This window comes from Bos mutus, chromosome 15 (genome assembly GCF_027580195.1).
Source record: "Bos mutus isolate GX-2022 chromosome 15, NWIPB_WYAK_1.1, whole genome shotgun sequence".
In the NCBI taxonomy this organism is placed as follows: Eukaryota; Metazoa; Chordata; class Mammalia; order Artiodactyla; family Bovidae; genus Bos; species Bos mutus.
This window is the reverse complement of record NC_091631.1, coordinates 43,797,849-43,818,706: the sequence shown is the minus strand read 5'-3', so window position 1 is coordinate 43,818,706 and position 20,858 is coordinate 43,797,849. Positions and strand designations below refer to the sequence as shown.

At 35.9% G+C, this 20,858-nt stretch overlaps 1 protein-coding gene across 31 annotated transcripts in view; it reads left to right on the top strand.

Annotated features, from left to right (window-relative positions):
• The window catches only part of SOX6 (SRY-box transcription factor 6), a 719,303-nt gene that overhangs the window by 156,603 nt on the left and 541,842 nt on the right, over positions 1–20,858 (top strand). For 6 of the 31 annotated variants that reach the window (XM_070384007.1, XM_070384008.1, XM_070384005.1 and 3 more), the window contains 2 exons: positions 8,751–8,832; positions 10,173–10,318. The exons of 24 other annotated variants lie outside the window; for them this stretch is intronic. The gene's annotated coding sequence lies outside the window, so the exon portion shown is untranslated. The remainder of the gene's footprint in view (positions 1–8,750; positions 8,833–10,172; positions 10,319–20,858) is intronic. One more of the 31 variants, XM_070384011.1, reaches the window with a different exon arrangement.

Below are 20,858 nucleotides of genomic sequence, written 5' to 3'. Positions count from 1 at the left end.
AGAAAACTCCAGGAGACAGTAAAGTACAGGAAGTCTGGTGTGTTGCAGTTCATGGGGTTGCAAAGAGTTAGACACAACTGAGCAACTGAACAGCAGCAAATCTGTTTTGCACTTATGGTAAATCCTTTTCTTGGTAGCAAATATTTTCTTCCAAGGAGAGTGTTTAGCTTCTCTTGGAAATTAATTCAACTCCATAAATATATACTGGGTACTGAGTGTATTCAAAACAGAAAATTAGATGCTGCATTGGAAACAAATGCAAATGTATGGAGTTTCTGCTATCAAGAACCTTAGAATCTAGACATAATTATTGAACGTTCTTATTCTTTTTTTGTGTCCCTGTGTCTAAATCGGTGTGTGGCTCAAAGGAATTAATAAATGTTAAGTAAGTTGCACTGATTATTGCAGAGAAGACAAACAGAGGAGATATGTTATTCTTTATGCCTTAATAAAAAAAAATTGTCCTCTAGGGAGTTTGAAAGAATTGAAGATAATCCCTTTAAGAAAAAGGACCTTAACTTAGGAAGCAGACTTTCTGATAGTCTTTGAACGCTGAATTGAATTTTATCAGTGGAATAGGGGATGAAGAGACAGGTGCATCTTGTTAGTGAGAGAACTGGCACAAACATGGGTAGGGGAGAGATGGAAGGAAACAGGGAAGTATGGGATAGGGAATAATGAGAAATCCAGTTTGACTGAGGTAAAGGGTATGCATAAGCTAGAAAATTTAGTGTGATTATATCATTGTGGCACATAATGGTAAGCTAAGGCATTTGGTAGATTTGAGAGAGCCATCAATCCAAATAGCTGAGGGGTATGGCAAGAGCTTTGCTTTTGAGAAGTTAGTTCAGCCAGCAGTTTGTAGAGTTGATTAAAGGGGGAAAGAAAAGACTTTAACTAGGGAAACACCTTGTTAGATAGTTTAGGCAGGAGGTAAGAGGTTTAAACAAGAGTAGGTATTTTGAGAACAGAATGTTAGAAATAGAAGAGACTTTGTTAATGTGGTGTTAGTAAGATGGCTGGGTTATATCTGATGGGGGGAGCATGAGGAAAAGAAAGGGGTCAAAATTACTCATTGCTTTTCCCTGTTCCCTGTTCTCAGCACTGAATTTTTGAAAAGGCAGAGGGAAAATATCATGCTAATGATCTCATGTCAATGCTCAAATCCCTTGCATCTCATTGGTTAGATCCCCACTGAAAATTGAGGATACTTTTTCTTCCCATGGAGGCCTGGAAGGAAGATGTGTTTTTAAATGAATGAGAATATACTTGAAATCACTTGGTAATTTAAAGGCATAGCCTAAACACAGAAGATGTTAATACTAGGGACTCAAGTATACAGGCAGGGCCTTGTTGATTTCAGGGACATAAAGTAAAACTTGGCTACCACGAGTGAGAAGAGTGAAGATACTGAGAATTATGGCATTCCTATCAGGTGGCTTTCACATAGAGATTAATACATGACATCTGTGAGGAATAAAACAGGTGTGCACAGAGTCTGGTTACTTTTAAAACTCTCTCAAATAAAATGATGACTACAACTCCCTTGTTATATTGCTACATTCTGTCCTCCACAGAAGGTGTAGTCAAAGGAAATATTATGCTTTGGGTATAGGTCCTTTCTACTTGTCTCTTTCAAGGGAAAAGGAAAGAGTGCAGGAAAATACATTCATGACTAAGAAAAGAGACTGAAATAAGATTTTTAAAATAAACTTTTTCAAGAAAATGGAATAAAGTCAAGCTGATTTTGAAAAGGATTCTATCATTCTCATTGTCTTATATTCAGACTAACACTAACATGCATTAATTCATTTATTCATTCACTCAATAAGTATATGAATTCAGGATTCTTCTGGATATGAGGTGGAATTTAAAATGGTGAATGAAGAGTTAGTCATCAGGAATTTATGATCTATTATGGGAAGAGATGAAATATACATATACATATATATATATATATATAAGGAAAAAAAGTAACTGTTACAAAACCTAGTAATTCCCGTCTAGGAAATGTTTTGCCCAGTGTTTCTCCTGGGAGACCTGCAGGAGTTGTTCTTCTCCATTCATATGCATTCAGTTGTATGTACTGTATGTACCTTAGCCTGCTGACACACCGAGCCCCTTGCCAGTTCGTCATCAAAGGGCCCTCTTTCATAACCTGTGTATGACTTAAGTTTCTGTCTCACTTGTACCTATCAAGCTGTTCATTTTATGTATTGCCTAATAGGTTTCATTGAAACGCTTTTCGAATGAATTACAGACATGCTCTCTTACATTCTATGAATTGAGATATTTTGGGTTAAAAATCTTAAAAATTTATGTATCCTATGGGAAAGTTAAAGTCTGTTACTTTTCCACATCTTAAGCTTTTTATATGTCTTTATATTTTAAAACTCCAAAACAACTTTTGAGTGCCTTCTGTGAACCAGAACTGTAGTAGATAATACGTATTAGATTAAAAATATAGCGTGTGGAATACCTGCCACCCCTGGATACTGCTGTGTACTAGCTGTGATCTTAGGCAAATCATGTAACCTCTTGGAACCTTAGCATGCTCATCTGTAAAGTGAGAATATTACCTACTGCATGTTTTTTTTTTTTTTTTTTAACAGCTTTGAAAGTGAAGTTGCTCAGTCGTGTCCAACTTGAGATATAATTGGCATATAATAAACTTAATATATTTAGAGTATAATTTGATGTTTTGATATATGTATACACCAGTCAAGCCATTTCCGCAGTCAAGATAATTTACATATACATAATCCTATGGTTTCTTAATGCCCCTTCAAAGTCCCTTACTCTACCCATCCTTGATCTGTTTTCAGCCTCATCCCTAGGCAATCACTGGTCTGTTGCCATTATAGATTGCATTAAAATTTTTGTTTTATGTAATTGGAATCATACATTATATACAATTTTTTGGTCTAGTTTCTTTCATTCAGCATGATTATTTTGAGATTCACTCATGTGCATGTCAATAATTTATTTTTAAAATTGAGGATTAGTATTTCATTGTAAGTAGATACCACAATTTGATTATCCATTTAGGTTCTTTCTAGTTTTTGGCTGTTACAAATGAAGCTGCTTTGAACATTTGTCTTTAGGCGGACATGTTTTTTCATTTCTTTTGTATAAATACCTAGGAATGGAATAATTAGGTTACATAGGTGCATGTTTAACTTTATAATAACTGCTGATTTTTCCAAAGTGGTTTACCATTTTACATTCCTACTAGCAACGTGTAAGAGTTCCAGCTGTCCCACATTCTTGACACTTTGTATGTTTAGTCTTCAATTTTAGCTATTCAAGTGGTCTGTAGTGGGTGATTCGCTGTGATTTTAATTTTTATTTCCCTAATGACTGATGATGTTGAGCTTTCTTCATGTGCCTTTCTGTCATCCATGTATCTACTTTGTTGAAGTGTCTTTTAAATCTTCTACTGTTCTTTTTTTAAACTGGGGTTGTCTTTTTTTATTGAGTTGTAATAGCTTTTTAATTTTTTCAAAAATATGAGTTATTTGTCAGATACATGTTTTGTGTATTTTTTTTACTGGTCTGTGGCTTGCCTCTTAAGTGTCATTTGAAGAGCCAGTGTTTTAAATTTTGATAAAGTCCAATTATTGCTTCTCTTTTGTATTTCATACTTTCTGTGTCACATTTGAGAAAGTTTTGCAAAACCAAAAGTTGCCAAGATTTTTTTTCTAAGCATTTCATTAGAAGTTTTATAGTTTTAGATTTTAATTTAGGTCTAAGATTTGTTTTATTTTTGTAATAGGGTGAGATGCGATTTCAGGTTTATATTTTTGCTTATGGCTATCCAAGTTTTCTAGTGCCATTGTCTGAAAAGGTTTTCTTTTTCCCCATTAAATTGCTTTGGCACTTTTGTTGAAAATATGTTGTCCATATATGTAGAGGTTTATTTCTGGAGTCTCTGCTCTGTTCCATTGATTTATTTGTCTATTTTTTATGCTATTATCCTAATTACTTGATTACTGTAGCCTCATAGAATGAGATGGGAAGTGTTAGCTTCTATTCAGTTTTCTGGAAGAGTTTGTATACAATAGGTATTATTACTTTTTAAATACGTGAGAGACTTCACTAACGAAACCATATGGGGCTTGGAGTTTTCTTTCTGGGAAGGTTTTTAACTACAAATTCAAGTTTTAAAAATAGGTATAGGGCTATTTAGGTTATCTGTCTCATCTAAGGTACGTACTTTATGAATATATGGTGATATTACCTCTCATTTATGATAGGAGAATGTAAATATAACAGCAAACATAATATCGCTTTCCTGTTTTCTATTGATTTCTGTTTCTGGTCTTATTATTTCATTTTTTTCTTCATACTTTAGGTTTCAGTTGCTCTTATTTTTCTAGTTTCTTAAGGTAAAAGCTGAGATCACTGATTTGAGACCCCCTTTTTCAATATGGGTTTTAGTGCTATAAAATTTATTTCTAAGTAATGCTTTAGCCGTGTTTCATAAATTTTAATATGTGGTATTTACATTTTTATTCAATTCAAAAGACTTTCTAGTTTCCCTTTTGATTTCTCCTTTGATTTCTGTGTCATTTAGAAGTGTTATTTTCTAATATTTTTATATTTTCCAGCTGTCTTTCTGTTGCTGAATTCCTAGTTTTTTTGTTGGTTGGCAAATTCTATTAATGTAAACTGGATAAAGCTGGTTGAAAGTGTTGCCCCAGTCTCTTCAATATCCTTACTGATTTTTTTGGTCTATGTGTTCTATCATTCATGCAGGGAGAGAGATTCTGAGAACTCTGATGAAATTTCTTCCTGACATTTTATTAGTTTTTCTTCCTTGTATTTTGAAGCTCTATTAGGTGGATACATTTTTAGAGTCATTATGGCCTCCTAATGAGTTTACCCCATTACCATTGTATAAGAATCCCTTTATCCATAGTAATATTCTTTGCTTTGAAATATGCTTTGTCTTATAGCCACGGCAGCTTTCCTTTTATTAGTGGTACTATGGGATGTATTTTCCATCCTTTAACTTTTATAGTCTTGTGTCTTCATTTTAAAAATGGATTTTGTATAGCCTGCATGAAGTTGAGTCTTGCTTTTTATCCAGTATGACAATCTCTCCCTTTTAATTTGGGTGTTTATTTACATTTAATGAGACTATGGACATGGTTGAGTTTAAATATAAGATATACCTTTGTTTCTTATTTGTACCACCTGTCATCATCACCTTTCCCCCTTTTCTTCTTTTTTTTAAAAAATTTATTAAAAATGTTAAATTTCATTTAAAATCCCTTATTGGCTTATTAATTCGATTTTTAATTGTATTTTAGTAGTTGCTTTAGTATTTATAAAATACAATTAAAATGGAATTAATAAGCCAATAAGGGGTTTTAAATGAAATTTAACATTTTTAATAAATTTTTTTATAGCAATCCTATACAACTTATCTGGAGAAGGCAATGGCAGCCCACTCCAGTACTCTTGCCTGGAAAATCCCATGGACGGAGGAGCCTGGTAGGCGTCGGACACGATTGAGCGACTTCACTTTCACTTTTCACTTTCATGCATTGGAGAAGGAAATGGCAGCCCACTCCAGTGTTCTTGCCTGGAGAATCCCAGGGACGGGGGAGCCTGATGGGCCGCCGTCTATGGGGTCACACAGAGAAGGACACGACTGAAGCAACTTAGCAGCAGCAGCAGCATACAACTTATCACAGTCTTACCTCAAGTAATATCTCACAGGACAGACAGGATGAGAATCTTATAATAACATACTTCCAAATTTTTCTTCCCAGCCTCTGTGCAACTGTTACACTTGATCTTAGTCAAAAGGCTAAGAAAAGATGCCTCTGTGCAATCATTGTCTTACATATTACTTCTACATATGTTATAAATCTAAAGATAGTTATTTTTGTTTTGAATAGTCAATATTTTAAAGATATTAAAAAATAAAGTCTTTAGTATTTACCCAGATGTTTACCATGTTGTGTTCTCTTTTCTCTTTGCGTAGATTCAGATTTCTATTTGTCAGTTACCTTCTGCTTGAAAGACCTCTTTAATATTTCTTGTGGGATATGTCTGCTGGTGAGATGGTGATTTTTCATCACCTTTTATATTCATGAAAACTTTATTTTGCTAACTATAGACTATTAGATTAACTTTTTGTGGTTCAATCATCTTAAAATACTGATCCATTGTCTTTTAGCTTATATTGTTTTCAAAAAGCTGTCTGCTGTAATTTTTATTATGTTTCTTTGGTGTCATTTCCTCTGGCTGCTTGTAAGATTTTCTCTTTGTCATCAATTGTAAGCAACATTATTGCTACGTGCCTTAGTGTAGTTTTCTTAATGTGTGTTGAGCTTGGATTTTCTGAGATTCTTGCATCTGTAGGTTTATTGTTTTTGTCACATCTGAAAAATTTTCAGCCATTATTACTTCAGAACTTTTTATTCACTCCTATTCTTTGTGGAATCCAATTACACATGTTTTAGGAGGCTTGAAGTTGTTCTTCAGTTCACTGATCCTGTTCACATTTTGTTTTTCACCTCCAGTTCAGTTTCATTTTAGATTGTTTCTGTAGATAAGTCTTGAAGTTCATTTTGTCTTTGTCCTTCAGTGTTGAATCTGCTTTTAATTCTTCTCCCATGATTTTTCATCCCAGACGTATTTCTTTTATATCTAGAAGTTACAGTTGAGTCTTTATTACATATTCAAGATCTCTACTTAGTATGGTTAGTATTTACTTTAGCTTCATGGACAGATAAGATGCAACTAATAACTATTTTAATACCTGTATACTAATTCTATCATCTGTGTCATTTCTGGATATATTTCAATTGATTGCTTTTTCTCTTCATAATGAGTGGTATTTTTCTGCTTCTTTTCATACTGATGATATTTTATTGGATGCCAGAAATTGTGTAAATTTTACCTTGTCAAGTCCTGAATCTTTCAGTATTTCTATAAATATTTTTGGATTTTTTCCGGTATGTAGTTAATATACTTGGAAACAGTTTGATCCTTTCAGTACTTGCTTATAATCACTGTCAGTTGGAACCAGCATCTTCTTTAGGGCAAAGTTTTACATTGCTGAGGCAATACTCTTATGAGTATTCTATCCAGTGTCCTGGCATTATGAAGTTTTACACTTTGATGATGGGAAATTGAATTATTCCTGGATTTGTGTGAGCTCTGGGGATTGATTATATATTTTTCTAACCTTGGTTGGTTTCCTCACACACGTGTGCTTATCAGTAATTGTGAGGGATTCTCTTCCAGACCTCTGGAGGTCTGTGTGCAGGTCCCTCTCCTCTGTTACTCTACCTTATCAACTATATCCACCTTGGCCTCGCTAGACTCCCAGCTTCATTTTCTTAGACCATTAGGCTCTGCCTCTGTATACTGCAGTTAGTAATTTCTTGAGGCAGTAAGCTTGGACAACTGTAGGGAAGACCTCATTTATTTTTCCTTTCTCAGGAATCACTGTTCTTCATTGCTTGATGTCTAGTTTCTGAAAACTGTTGTCTGTGTATTTCATCCAATTATTTTTTTTCTAGTTGTTTAACCCAGAAGGATAAATCTAGTCCCTTTTAGTCTATCTTTGTCAGAGACAGAAGCCTCCACATATGTGAATAAATATATGATATATATTAAACATTCAGTATATTGAGTGCTTCACACATAAAAAGTACTAATGATCATTACTATTGTCATTTCTCCACCTGCATCCTGTTCAATAATGCAACTTAACTTTATATACCACCTTCTATATGAAGCCTTCCGGATGAATGTTACTCTTTATTCTTTGTACTCATATCACTTTAAATGTACTTCCATTATGACATGGATCTACATTATAAATTTTGGTTTACTTGTTTGTAGTCTGTCATAGATTATAAGTTCTTAGACAAATGAGGTCTATCTTATTTACCTATTCTTAAGTTTCCAGCATATAGTAAATGCTTATATTTTGTTGCATAAATGAATAATCGAAAATACCTTACATCTTCTAGGAAATATTTAAGAGTAGAATTCTTGATTAGGAAGGAAAGAGAAGGAAGGTTGATTAGGAAGGCTTAGTGGTATGAGAACATTTGAGCAGAATGAAAGTGGAGAGTTCCAGAGAGCAGCATGAAAGCAAAAGGTGGTTGGTTGATAATATGTAATAATGATAATAACACTAGTAAATACTTCTACTACTAAAGTTATTATGAAGGTGAGAAAGGCTAGAGAAGTATAGAATGGAGAGTAAGAGAGTTTTATTATAGTGTGTCAATGAAACCATTTTGTGAAACCTTCAACACCTTGCTGAATACAGGCGATAATATTGGTAGCATTACATAAATGTGTATTGTGTGAATCAGTATAACTTGAATTGTTATAATAGAGGCTTTTAAACAAAGTGCTGAGAGAACACTATACTTTTTGGAATAAGTGAACCTTGGAAGGAGGTGGCAGAAATAGATGAACTGAGAAGCAAAAAGAAATCTTAGATAGTAGAGAACAGCATAAATACAAAAAACACTATGGGCAATAAATAACCATAATAGAAGGAACAAATGGACCTTGGAGCTGGGTTCACTAGGGCTTCACTCTTATCTCTGCCACTTGGTGTAATTCTGGAAAATTGCTTAACTTATCTGAGACTCAGTTCCTTCATCTGTAAAATGGGTGTGGTTGTTGGGAAGATTATATGATGCATAGAATAAATTTATTTTATGTCTGGCAGATAGTGGGTCCAATAACTATTAGTTTCTTCTTTTTAGACTTTCTATATCTTCTGATGAGGAAAGAGAAATGCTTCAAGAAGGACTTTGTGACCCCTCATCACTTTGTATAAGAGCCCAGGTATAATATATAATTTATGAGTATAACTAATGTTCCCATTTATTTCCTATTTCCATGGCAAATGAGGATTGAATTGTATTTTTGTGGTCTAATTTTAAGACCTTAGGAAACTTTAACACCTAATTTCTTTGCATCTTTTAGTTTTAACTTATGTTTATAACTATTAGAATTATTGGCTAACTTTACATACAAATGAAACAATTTTACAACCACAGTTCAGTATTTTTCAGAAATGTTTCTATTTATAGGGAATATATCTACTGAGTGAAAGATTGGAAAGATGAGTATCAGAAATTCTAAAGTTTTCCAAGTCTGGAAACCACTTGTATTCTTTTGAGTTATTTGTTTTAAGAATAAAATCAGTTTGATGTCAATTTCCCATCATGGAAATCATATAAGATAAGGTACAGAGTAAAGTTTAGAAACTTTTGACTTTTAAAAAATAATCATACTTTAAATCTCCAGTTGGTTTATAAAAGACCATTATTAATGTGCACTTACAAAAATTTTTGGATACATGGATTTTAAAAGGAGTTTTAGAATAATTGAAACAGAATAACTTTTTTTTTTTTCCACTGAAGGAAAAATTCTGGACTCTTCCAGTTAGCCAACTCCATGCTTGGTTAAGACAGCTAAAGAATTTGCAGTCAGTAGAATAAAAATTGATAAGCTGTAGTAGTCTTGGAGTCAATTTTCAGCACTGTTTTTGGCTGTTGAATACTTACATTGACATATACTGCTGCTGCTGCTTCTGCTGCTAAGTTGCTTGAATCATGTCCGACTCTGTGCGACCCCATAGACAGTAGCCCACCACCAGGCTTCCCCATCCCTGGGATTCTCCAGGCAAGAACACTGCAGTGGGTTGCCATTTCCTTCTCCAATGCAGGAAAGTGAAAAGTGAAAGTGAAGTCTCTCAGTTGTGTCCGACTCTTAGCGACCCCATGGACTGCAGCCTACAAGGCTCCTCTGTCCATGGGTTTTTCCAGGCAAGAGTACTGGAGTGGGGTGCCATTGCCTTCTCCTTGACATATACTACTCATAGGTATAGTGCATAATGCTTGCTAATCCTTCCAAATGAAGAACCGCCTTTAATCATCTACCTGGTATCTCAACTTCTCGGTGCTGAGTTGGCAAGGATCTGGCATGTGGTGGCACCTGATTTCATCTGCTGTTTTCACTATAGACTAGTTCTTTGCATTTATGAGTCTTAGTCTGGCATTGATGACAGTTTGTGTGGTTGAAAATGACCTTAGTTTTAGTTTAAGACATGTTGCCTCCAGGATACTTGTAAACATGTTGAGAGGCTGAGTTTTGATGAATGTCACAAAACTCCTCAACAGGGCATGAACTGAGACCAAGGACCCGACAATATTAATAATTCAACATTTGGCAGTATTGTGGATATTAATGCATTCGTAGTTCATCTTGACAAACCTGGGCCCAATCACATGTGAAAATGAGTTTAGTCATCTAATTTTAGTTTCTGGTGAGTATTTTTATACTTTTTTTCAAACTGGATGAAATGAAGAAAATAATCACTTTGTAGAGATGCAAGGTTCATAGCTATGAACACATAACTATGCGTTGAGAAATAAAAGAAAATGTTTTACAATAAATTGCCATCTTGATTTAATGAAATAATGGTTAGGAATTCTTATAGTGCATTACAGCTGATTTGTGATATTTTAAATTGCCCGTTTATTCAGAATTTGAATGTAAAGTACCTATTTTGGTATTAAAGCTAAACATATAACTCCTAACTTTAAATAACCAGTAAATTTATGTAATCTATGTTGGTAAACTGTATAAAGTATTTATAATAACACTTAAAACAGGCTAATAATAAGTACGTATAATAGCTAAATATATTCAGTATTTTACATATATTGCTTTCATGGGAAAATAAATGTATCTTCTTGTATTAAAATGCCACAGTAATGACACAATTCTATTTAATTGTTAGTAACTCTAGGACATACCTTATAATTTGTGGGTCCTAGAAATAATATGGCAGTGACTGGAGTGGAAAGATCTTGCTCCTTAAAATTTGGTGACTTGTTGAGCTGTTTGAATAATCTATGTCCTTCTGGCACAGATCAGATACATTTTATGATCACAAAAGAATTATTTTAGATCTCTAAACTAGCATCTTTTAGGCTAATATTACCACTTTGTTGTAAAATTTCTTCTTTTAAAGGGTATAAATGAAAATTTTAAATTTTTATGTGAAGAAAAAGGTTATTATTTATCCTTGAAGTGTTTGGGTCTATATGTCTACCTAGAAATTCTTACTGTTATATTCAAGTTGAGCTGCAAAGAGGAGAAGCTTATAAATTAAAAAAAAAGACTTTTTGTGGTGATAAAATGTGATTTATATTACTTGGTGAAAGACATCAACTTAACACTGGAAGGAAATAAACAAATCAAATGGACACTATTTTATTCTGATTGCTTACATACTTTTAATAAATTTCAAAATAGTCAGACTTATGTCTCAATATTGTATTTTCATTCACATATATCTTCCAATGGGCAATTATGTCCACATGATAAATATGTGGGGTTAATAATGATAATTTGCTACCTGTGTCATGAAGCAGTCCTTTTGAACTTTATGTAAAAAATTCCATAGTTTTCTTGGTACATCTTTAGAGTATGAAAAATCTGAATTAAAAGGAAAAAAAAATAACACTCTAAAAATCTCATCTTGCCAAGAAGTGAATTATATATAAGGTCTGAAAATAAGTAGAAAAGAATTAGAGGTGCATTTTAGATAGCAGACTGGATCCATTCAAATAATTTGCAGGAATGGTTTCATTATGCTATAGTTGTAATAAATGATATTGTGCTACAAGCTTAGAATAAAAATGGAATAGGTTTTAAACCAAAATCTACTTTGGTAACTTTGGTTCAGTTTCTTGCCACTTCTATATCCCTTGCAATGGAGAATGCACTATATCTTTGTGAACAACTTGAATTGCTCTTGCACTGGAAAATCATAAAGTCCAACTTGGCTTTTGGCACAGATTAGGTAAAGCTGATTTTAAAAGAGAAAAATTGGATACTCAGCAAACCCTAGTGGAATCTTGCCTGGTAGCTCAGCTGGTAAAGAATCTGCCTATAATGCAGGAGACTCTGGTTCGATTCCTGGGTGGGGAAGATCCCCTGGAGGAGATCATGGCAACCCACTCCAGTATTCTTGCTTGGAGAATCCCCATGGACAGAGGAGCCTCCCAAGCTACAGTCTATGGGGTCACAAAGAGTCGGACACGACTGAGTGACTAAGCAGCAGCAAACTCTAGCAGATATTTTGACACAATCTTGGAGCTGATAAGAGTTATCATAAATTTAAATATTACCTTTCCTATCACAGAAACTTCACTAATAAATGACTTTGAATATGTTTTGAATGACTAAGCATTCTTTTTTTTACTAATAAGTCCTCTGGAAAGCTACGACTTTTTTGGGATGGTTTTACTTTTGGAGAAAAGAGTGTTGAAGAGAAGGTACTGATGATGTGTCACATAATTTTACAACTTTCATAACTGCTTTTAACTACAAAACTATCTCTGATTAAAATAACAATTGAGCTTGTAATTTTATCCGAACAGCTGCTGCTACAGGGGGTCATTACCTTGGAGAGCTCGAAAATAATCGTACTCCTGGTACATGAGTTATGTAGTCTTGTGTTTTACAGCAAAGCCCAAAGTTTAAAGCCTATAGAAGAATGTTATTTGAAAGCTGTCAAACCATGTTAAAAAAGACTGCATCGTCAAAAGGCCCTGGTGGCCACGATTCTGCATGTAGCCTTGTCTTATTCATTATAAAATGCATGTTTATAAAGTTCCACAGAGCATCCAATTCCCAATTCACTTATATCAGCAAGACTTAACTTGCTCATTAATCTAAATTCTTTTGCAACTTTAATCTACATGTTTAATTAATCATAAAATGAGGCGGTAAGTAATTTCAGCAATGTGTGGCTTGTTATCAGATGCATTTAATCACTCTTCTGTGAGCTCATTTGGAAACACCTGAAGATGTCGAGTGCAGTTTGAATAAGCATAAATTATTCTTTGTCAGTGTACTTCACTCAACTAATAAGACATTAATTTAAAAGGCACTGTTTGTCATTTTTAGATCTTTACCAATATTTTTAGCTTAGCAATATAACTCTAATTGTATATATGATTCACAACTAGTGCCCGACATAGGAAAGGGTAAGAGTTTAATTCATTTTTCTTATTTACATGTAATTATGTCATGTAATCTTAGTTTTTAATGAGGATTAACCATCTTGTAAGTATTCATATGCTTTTGGAATAAGGTACTAATGAATTATAGTTGGAAAAATTATTTGTTGGTACAAAGACTTGTGATTCCTTATTTCTTGTCTAGGTTAGGTCTGAAAGACATGAGGTTTGGGACAGGGCTTTGCTTTGAGGATGTAGACATTGCATAGAGATTATATGATGCAGATATTAACTTTAAATAATTCAAGTAAAATGCTATATTCAGGCATCCCACATAATAACATATGTAATTCTTATATAGGATCAGGTAGCCTAAAAAAAATATGGCAAAGGCGATGGCACCCCACTCCAGTACTCTTGCCTAGAAAATCCCATGGACGGAGGAGCCTGGTAGGCTGCAGTCCATGGGGTCGTGAAGAGTCAGACACGACTGAGCGACTTCACTTTCACTTTTCACATTCATGCATTGGAGAAGGAAATGGCAACTCACTTCAGTGTTCTTGCCTGGAGAATCCCAGGGACGGGGGAGCCTGGTGGGCTGCCATCTATGGGGTCGCACAGAGTCGGATACGACTGAAGTGACTTAGCAACAGCAACAGCCTAAAATAATGACAGTCCCATTTTCCATCCTACTCTCTTAACAGTATTGCCCATTTGATGACAGCATTTTTTTTTTAAAGATAAGAAACAAGAACAACAATAAAAGCAAAAACTCACTAAAAGCTTCAGAGCAAAAGAAAATTCATGAGTTATATATCTTGAATGAGTTATATATCTTGGTATCAGGACTATAGGAATAAGAATTTCATTTTATAGGATGTCATCACTTGTCCTGTTTATGCCATGAGAGCAGTGACACACTGTAAGAATAATCATCTCAGTGGAAACAAATTTATTTACCTACCGTGGAGCATCCCTTTTCATCTTACTCATGAACTTATCTCACTCATATGCTATCTATGCATTGTCAGCAGTGAGCCAGAGGGGATGATTCCTGAAAAGGGAATATTGGTTTGAACTGAAATATAGCCATATTCTCCATTTTTATTTGATGTGCACACGTCCTGGGTTTCTTCCCTTTCTTCAGGGATCTTTTACACTGAGCTAGCAGTTATTTATATGTCCATTTCTTGCCTTATGCCTCATGTAAAAATTCTTCTCCCTGTTTTCCTTTCTAAGGGAAAGCAAAGTCCCAGGAAATGTCATTTGTATAATTCAAGGCATATAGGTCATAGCAGTACATTGTAATGGATGGCACTTACCCTTATTTCACTTAAAGCACTATAAATTGTTTTCTTAAAGCCACTGATGAAAACGTTATACCTTCTTTAGAGTCATTCTTGATGAGCAGCATTTCATCTGAACTTTCTTGGTAAGAAAGTTTCCTCATTCCTATAAAACTTTAGTGGATAGACATATACAGTCTAATATGAAGGCTTGCCATCAGTTTTTCTTGATAAGAAACCTCAAACTTCCATAGCTGCTCTTCCCCTGGAACAGCCTGTGATACTTTTTTTCCAGACAGATTTGTTTTCTAACTTACTATTTTGGTGCAAAGAAAGAACACAGTGTTCTCCCCTCTCATCCCAACTGATGTGCGAGAAGCCGGCCCTATTGTCCTATTAGTAAGTTCCTCCACACAAAGACAATGATTTATTTTATCAAATGCTTATGTATTAGTTGTAGCTATTTGTCTATATTATGTACTTCAAGAGGAAAATGATAAACTCAGTTCCATGTGGCTCTTTTAGCCTCAAATATTTGAATGTGTGCTTAGATAAATACACACAGTGTTACACACGACGCACACACAGGACACTTCTGCCCAGACACAAACAAGGACATACCACTTAAGCATGCTTCTTCAGTGGAGACCTCACAGTTGCTTCAGTTCAGTTCAGTTCAGTCTTTCAGTCGTGTCCAACTCTTTGCGACCCCACGAACTGCAGCCTGCCAGGCCTCTCTGTCCATCACCAATTCCCGGAGCCTACCCAAACTCATGTCCATTGAGTCAGTGATGCCATCCAGCCATCTCATCCTCTGTTGTCCCCTTCTCCTCCTGCCTTCAGCCTTTCCAAGCATCAGGGTCTTTTCAAATGATTCAACTCTTCACATCAGGTGGCCAAAGTATTGGAGTTTGAGCTTCAATATCAGTCCTTCCAATGAACACCCAGGACTGATCTCCTTTAGGATGGACTGGTTGGATCTCCTTGCAGTCCAAGGGACTCTCAAGAGTCTTCTCCAACACCACAGTTCAAAAGCATCAATTCTTCGGCGCTCAGCTTTCTTTATAGTCCAACTCTCACAGTTGTTTAGAATGCACAATACCCAGAATGAGGAACTATTCCAATGGGTGCAACTGAATGAGTGGACCTTCCATCTCTAGCAGAACTGACAGAGATGGTTATCAGGGCTCTGATTTTAATGTACAACTTCTGTGGCTGAAGGAATTACTGGTAAAGTGATTACTGATGGCAGAGAGGGGTGGGTGAAGAATGAGTTAGGAGCACGTGCAATGTGGTGTCTACTAGCAACGTCCTCAGGAGGAAGGTTTGGAAGTGCTGAGTCATCAGCTGCTGTGGGACTTAAGGCTCAGCAGATGAATGAGAATGTCACAGTGCAGTTGGTTATAGGCAGTACTCCTGACTTCATTCTACAAGTCTCAGTATTTTTGTTGTTTAGTTGCTAAGGCATGTCCAACTCTTTCGTGACCCTATAGACTTTGTCTATAGGATATCCCAGGCAAAAATACTGGAGTGGGTTGCCATTTACATTTCCAGGGGATCTTCCCAACCTAGAGATTGAACCCACATCTCCTACTTTGGCAGGTGGATTCTTTACTGCTGAGCCACTGGGAAGCCCCTCAATATCTTATTTGTGTTAAATATAAGAGAGCAATGGTGTATTCAGTTATGTTTTGTGCTAACTCAGGACAAAGCCTAAATATTGCGCCTTCTCCAACCAAGTTTCTTAAATGAAATTCTGTTCTATTTACCAAAGAGTTCATGTGTTATTTTTTATAAACACGTAATTTATGCCCACCCATCTTTCCTTTGAATTCAGGCTGTCTATAAACATTGTTTGCCTTTTTATAGCAAGCTTGTTTTTTCTTAATCATTTGAAATTGGCTTTTATTAGAAGATCATTAGGCATCATATCAGTGCAGTACATTTGGTGGCTTTATAAGAAGTTCTGATGCTAGATGTTCAAAGGTCTGCTCATATGGGATCTTTATGGATCCACACAGCCTTGCTCATATATGAAAATAAGGTACTGAGTTACATAGATGGTTGAGTGTGCATTTAGCTATTTCTCTCAAAGTTTTATAGAAATGGGTTGACTTGAAGTTGTGCTAACTTTCCTAGTGCCCCAGCTTAGAAACTTTGTGTACTTTTTTAGAAAGCATCTAAATCACTTATATTCAGGAGAACATAATAATATATACAATATAAGACTGTATGTATTTTCCCCATCACTCACAATTCATAGGATTGGCATGATTATAGCTCTTGTCATCATATTAACAATGTTTTAATAGCCACTAATAATCACAATAGCCACTAATAATCACTTTTCATGTATACTTTCAAGTATTGTATTTGAAAATCCCAGACTTCATATATAGTAAATGAGGAAGTAAAGCCTATGACTGTCTTTAAAAAGGCTAATAGTCAGTTACTTGTTTTTAAGTATTTTTAAAATCTATATTTCAAAAAGCTTCTTTGAAGTATACACAGGGATGTATTTGTAGGCAATTTCGAACTAACTAACGGGGGAAGTTCAGCAAGTTTGTTGTTTGGAATTTGGAATGGATATTTTTATAGAAAACATGTTATAGATAGTGATTTGATTAATTGGGCAACTTACTGAAATCCATTTAGACTTGTGTGGTGGTTGGTGGTTTAGTCGCTAAGTTGTGTCCAACTCTTGCGACCCCATGGACTGTATGTAGCCTACCAGGCACCTCTGTCCATTGGATTCTCCAGGTAAAAATACTGGAGTGGGTTGCCACTCCACTTCTGTAATTCAACCTTATAATACGACTGAATTATACTATTGAGAGTATGATAGTAGCTAACTGCTGCCTGTTGTGTTGTTTGGGTATGAAATCTCATTTTAAGATCTGGCTTTAATAACATTCTTTTGACCAATTTCTGATACTGGGATTTGACATTTCCTACTTCTACTACCAGTGCATACAGTGAAAACGAAAGACTCCTTGAAATGGAATTTGGGAGGACTTCCTGCTGTCCTTAGCTGTGGAAAGTAACTGGGTATCCTGGCTGAAGTAAGCGGTAATAGAAGATTGTGATGGCCCTGGCATGGAGATGGACAGTGTTGCTGTTTAGTTGCTAAGTCATGTTTGACTCTTTTGCGATCCCATGGACTGTAGTCTGCCAGGCTCTTCTGTCCATGGGATTTCCCAGGCAAGAATACTGGAGTGGATTGCCACTTCCTTCTCCAGAGATGGAACCTGCACCTCCTGCATTGGCATGTGGGGTTTTTTAAACCACTGAGCCACCTGGGAAGCCCATGGAGGTATATATCTGCTAACAAATAAAGGGCATCCTGTTGAAGGTTAATATATTTTGAGAATGAAGAAGGAGCACTTTCTGATTTTATACCAATGAGCCAAAAGGGTAGAGATCAATACTTCTTCTCCTTCACCATGCTTTATAGTGTAGTCCAAGTATTTTCATTGTATTTCTTCTACTTTCTTCTCAAATCCACTTCCATAATTTTGGCTTTTGTTTTTTAAATGGTCACACTGGTGATGGTAGTTCACTGTCTATTATGAGAACAGTTTTGGAATGTATTGTTGGTTAGGTTTATATAAGATGAAGTGATATATGCATATAAGAAGGAGCTGAGATTGACTCAAAATTAAGTACAGGTAGCTCTCCTTCTCTAAGGATTCTGGATATGCAGATTCAACCAACCACAGATCAAAAATATTGGGAAAAAGAAATCCCAGAAGTTTCCAAAAGCAAAACCTGAATTTGCTGTACGGTGTCAACTGTTTATGTAACATTATTGTTTAACTACATTATGTCCTTTGTGAGTATCTCAAGAAAGTCATATGAAGGTGCAACTGGGTAATGGAAAGTTTATTTGGTCACATGTAAAACATCATCTTGAACCTCAGCAGTTGAATTATATCCCTTTTACTTCAAATTTGGCAAATTATATGTATTTTTTGATTGCCAAGGGGAAAGTATGAAAAAAGGAGAGTAGTGGGGAGAAAATGAGAGAAGTGGTATTTTAAAAGGCTCTAAAGATTTAAGTTGTCAGAGAAAACAGTTTGATGAATTATGGGGAAAATAGAATTTAGTTTTCCAAAGAAATACAGGGCTCAAAGTGTAGGGGGAGGGTCTTGGCAATACAACCATGTATTTTTCTTAACCTGGGGAGTTTGGAAGAAAAAAAAAGACACATTTGGCAAAGTGAAAACTCAGATGACTTCATGCCTACCAAGTGAAAAAAATCTAATTCTTTATCATCTAAGCACATAGTTGGGTAACTCACAAACAGAACTACCCAGTGTATAGGTTGCAATGGCAAGAAGCCAACAGTGAAATCAAACTCATAAGCACCCTATAGAAAACCCCTCAAATTACTGCTGTGCTGTTGCCAGCTGTACTGCCAGAGAACAAGAGCTGTACAGATTTCTATGGAATGATTAGGTTACTTAACACAGCTTGATTGGCTCTGTTCCTGCCCCTGTTCTCTTTGGCTGACAGCTGACCACCATACTGGTTTGGTTTGAAATAAGACTGAAATGAACACAACCACTTATATGCACCTTCCTCTTGAACACTTCTCTCCCTGCCCACCACCCCAAACCCACACACACCCTATATATCTTGCAAAAGAAGAGAGAAATATAACCGTTTCTTTAAGTAAAACATACTGAGCGGCATTTTGCTGTCTGGTTACTCCACCAATCCATCAGATTTTTAGAAGACACATTTTCTTGCTCTTTCATTTGTAAGTGCCTGAATTTATTGAATATGAAAAAATATCTTAAAAGTCAAAGTGAAAGTTTCTCAGTCGTGTGCGACTCTTTGCGACTCCATGGACTATACAGCCCAGGGAATTCTCCAGGCCAGAATACTGGAGTGGGTAGCCTTTCCCTTCTCCAGGAGATCTTCCCAGACCAGGGATCAAACCCAGGTCTTCCACATTGCAGGCAGATTCTTTACCAGATGAGCCACAAGAGAAACCCCAAATATCTTAAATCCTTTAATTTTATTAACTTTTCTTCATTTTACTTTACTGCTTGCTTCATGATCCTAGCGCTAGGATGGTTATTGAGAAGCCATCTAATCTTACCCTTTTGCTCTTGGATAATCTCTGATAGGTAGCTACTTCTGTCTATAGTATTTCAAAGAAGATACCACAGGACATCTAGAAGGGCACTAGATGTCTTCAGTTGCTATACTACATGAATTAGAGAAATCTTTGAGTGAGCAAGGTGGTTATTTAACTCTTTTCCTGTTATACAAAAGCTCACTGATTCACATGTTCTAGTTTCCATTAAGTTAGGAGGCTTTCAGACTTTTTTGAATGTGATTCAGAGTAAGAAGTGAATTTCAAATCTGACCCAGGATACAATCAAAATTTTACATGAACAATACTTACCCTTAATATGTGTAACATTTTTTATTTTCTCTTTTCTTTCCCCTTTTAGCCTTTTCTTCTGTTGCTTCCTCTCTCCTCTGTTCCCTTCTCTCCTTTTTAATAAAAAAAATGCTGATTGGTACTCAGAAAATTAACTCTATCACTCATTCAACCTAGTTTGAAAAATATTACATTTAAAGAAACACCTTTTAAAACAGATTTGATCTGCATGTTCTTTGGTTTACAGTTGTTTTTTTTTTTCAATCCGAGTACAGTTGATGTATAGATTTACCATTGTTTTTAAAGAACAGAGTCTCCTATTCAGGATACTAATTCCATTGGCTGTTTATCATTAGAAAGATAAAATTTGTACTCCATTAGTGGCATATATCAGAGAAGGCGATGGCACCCCACTCCGGTGTTCTTGCCTGAAGAATCCCAGGGACAGGGGAGCCTGGTGGGCTGCCGTCTCTGGGGTCACACAGAGTTGGACACGACTGAAGCGACTACGCAGCAGCAGCAGCAGCAGTGGCATTTATGGACTTCCCTGGTGACTCAGATGGTAGAGATTCCACCTGCAATGCAGGAGACCTGGGGGTAATCCCTGGGTTGGGAAGACCCCTTGCAGGAGGGCATGGCAACCCACTCCAGTATTCTTGCCTGGAGAGGACAAGAGGAGCCTGGCAGTCTACAGTCCATGGGGTCTCAAAGAGGCAGACATGACTAAGCAACTACGTACAGTGGCATATATAACCTGTTAGTAACACCGTGTACTAAATGCTTAATTATGCCAGATGTTGTATTAATGCTTTATACATATGTGCCATGAGGATTTTATTATTTAGTCCTCATCATTACCCTGTAAGGTAGAAGCTATTATTCTACCCATTTTTATAGTTAATAAAATTGAGGCTTAGAGAGATATATCAGGTGGTGCTAGTCGTAAAGAATCTGTCTGCCAGTGCAGGAGACATAAGAGACATGGGTTCAATCCCTGAGTCGAGAAAATCGTCTGGAGGAGGGCATGGCAACCCACTCCAAGATGCTTGCCTAGAGAATACCACAGACAGAGAAGCCTGGCAGGCTATAGTCCTTGGGTCGCACAGTCCAAGAGGACTGAAGCTACTTAGTACCCACAGGAGGTATATCAAC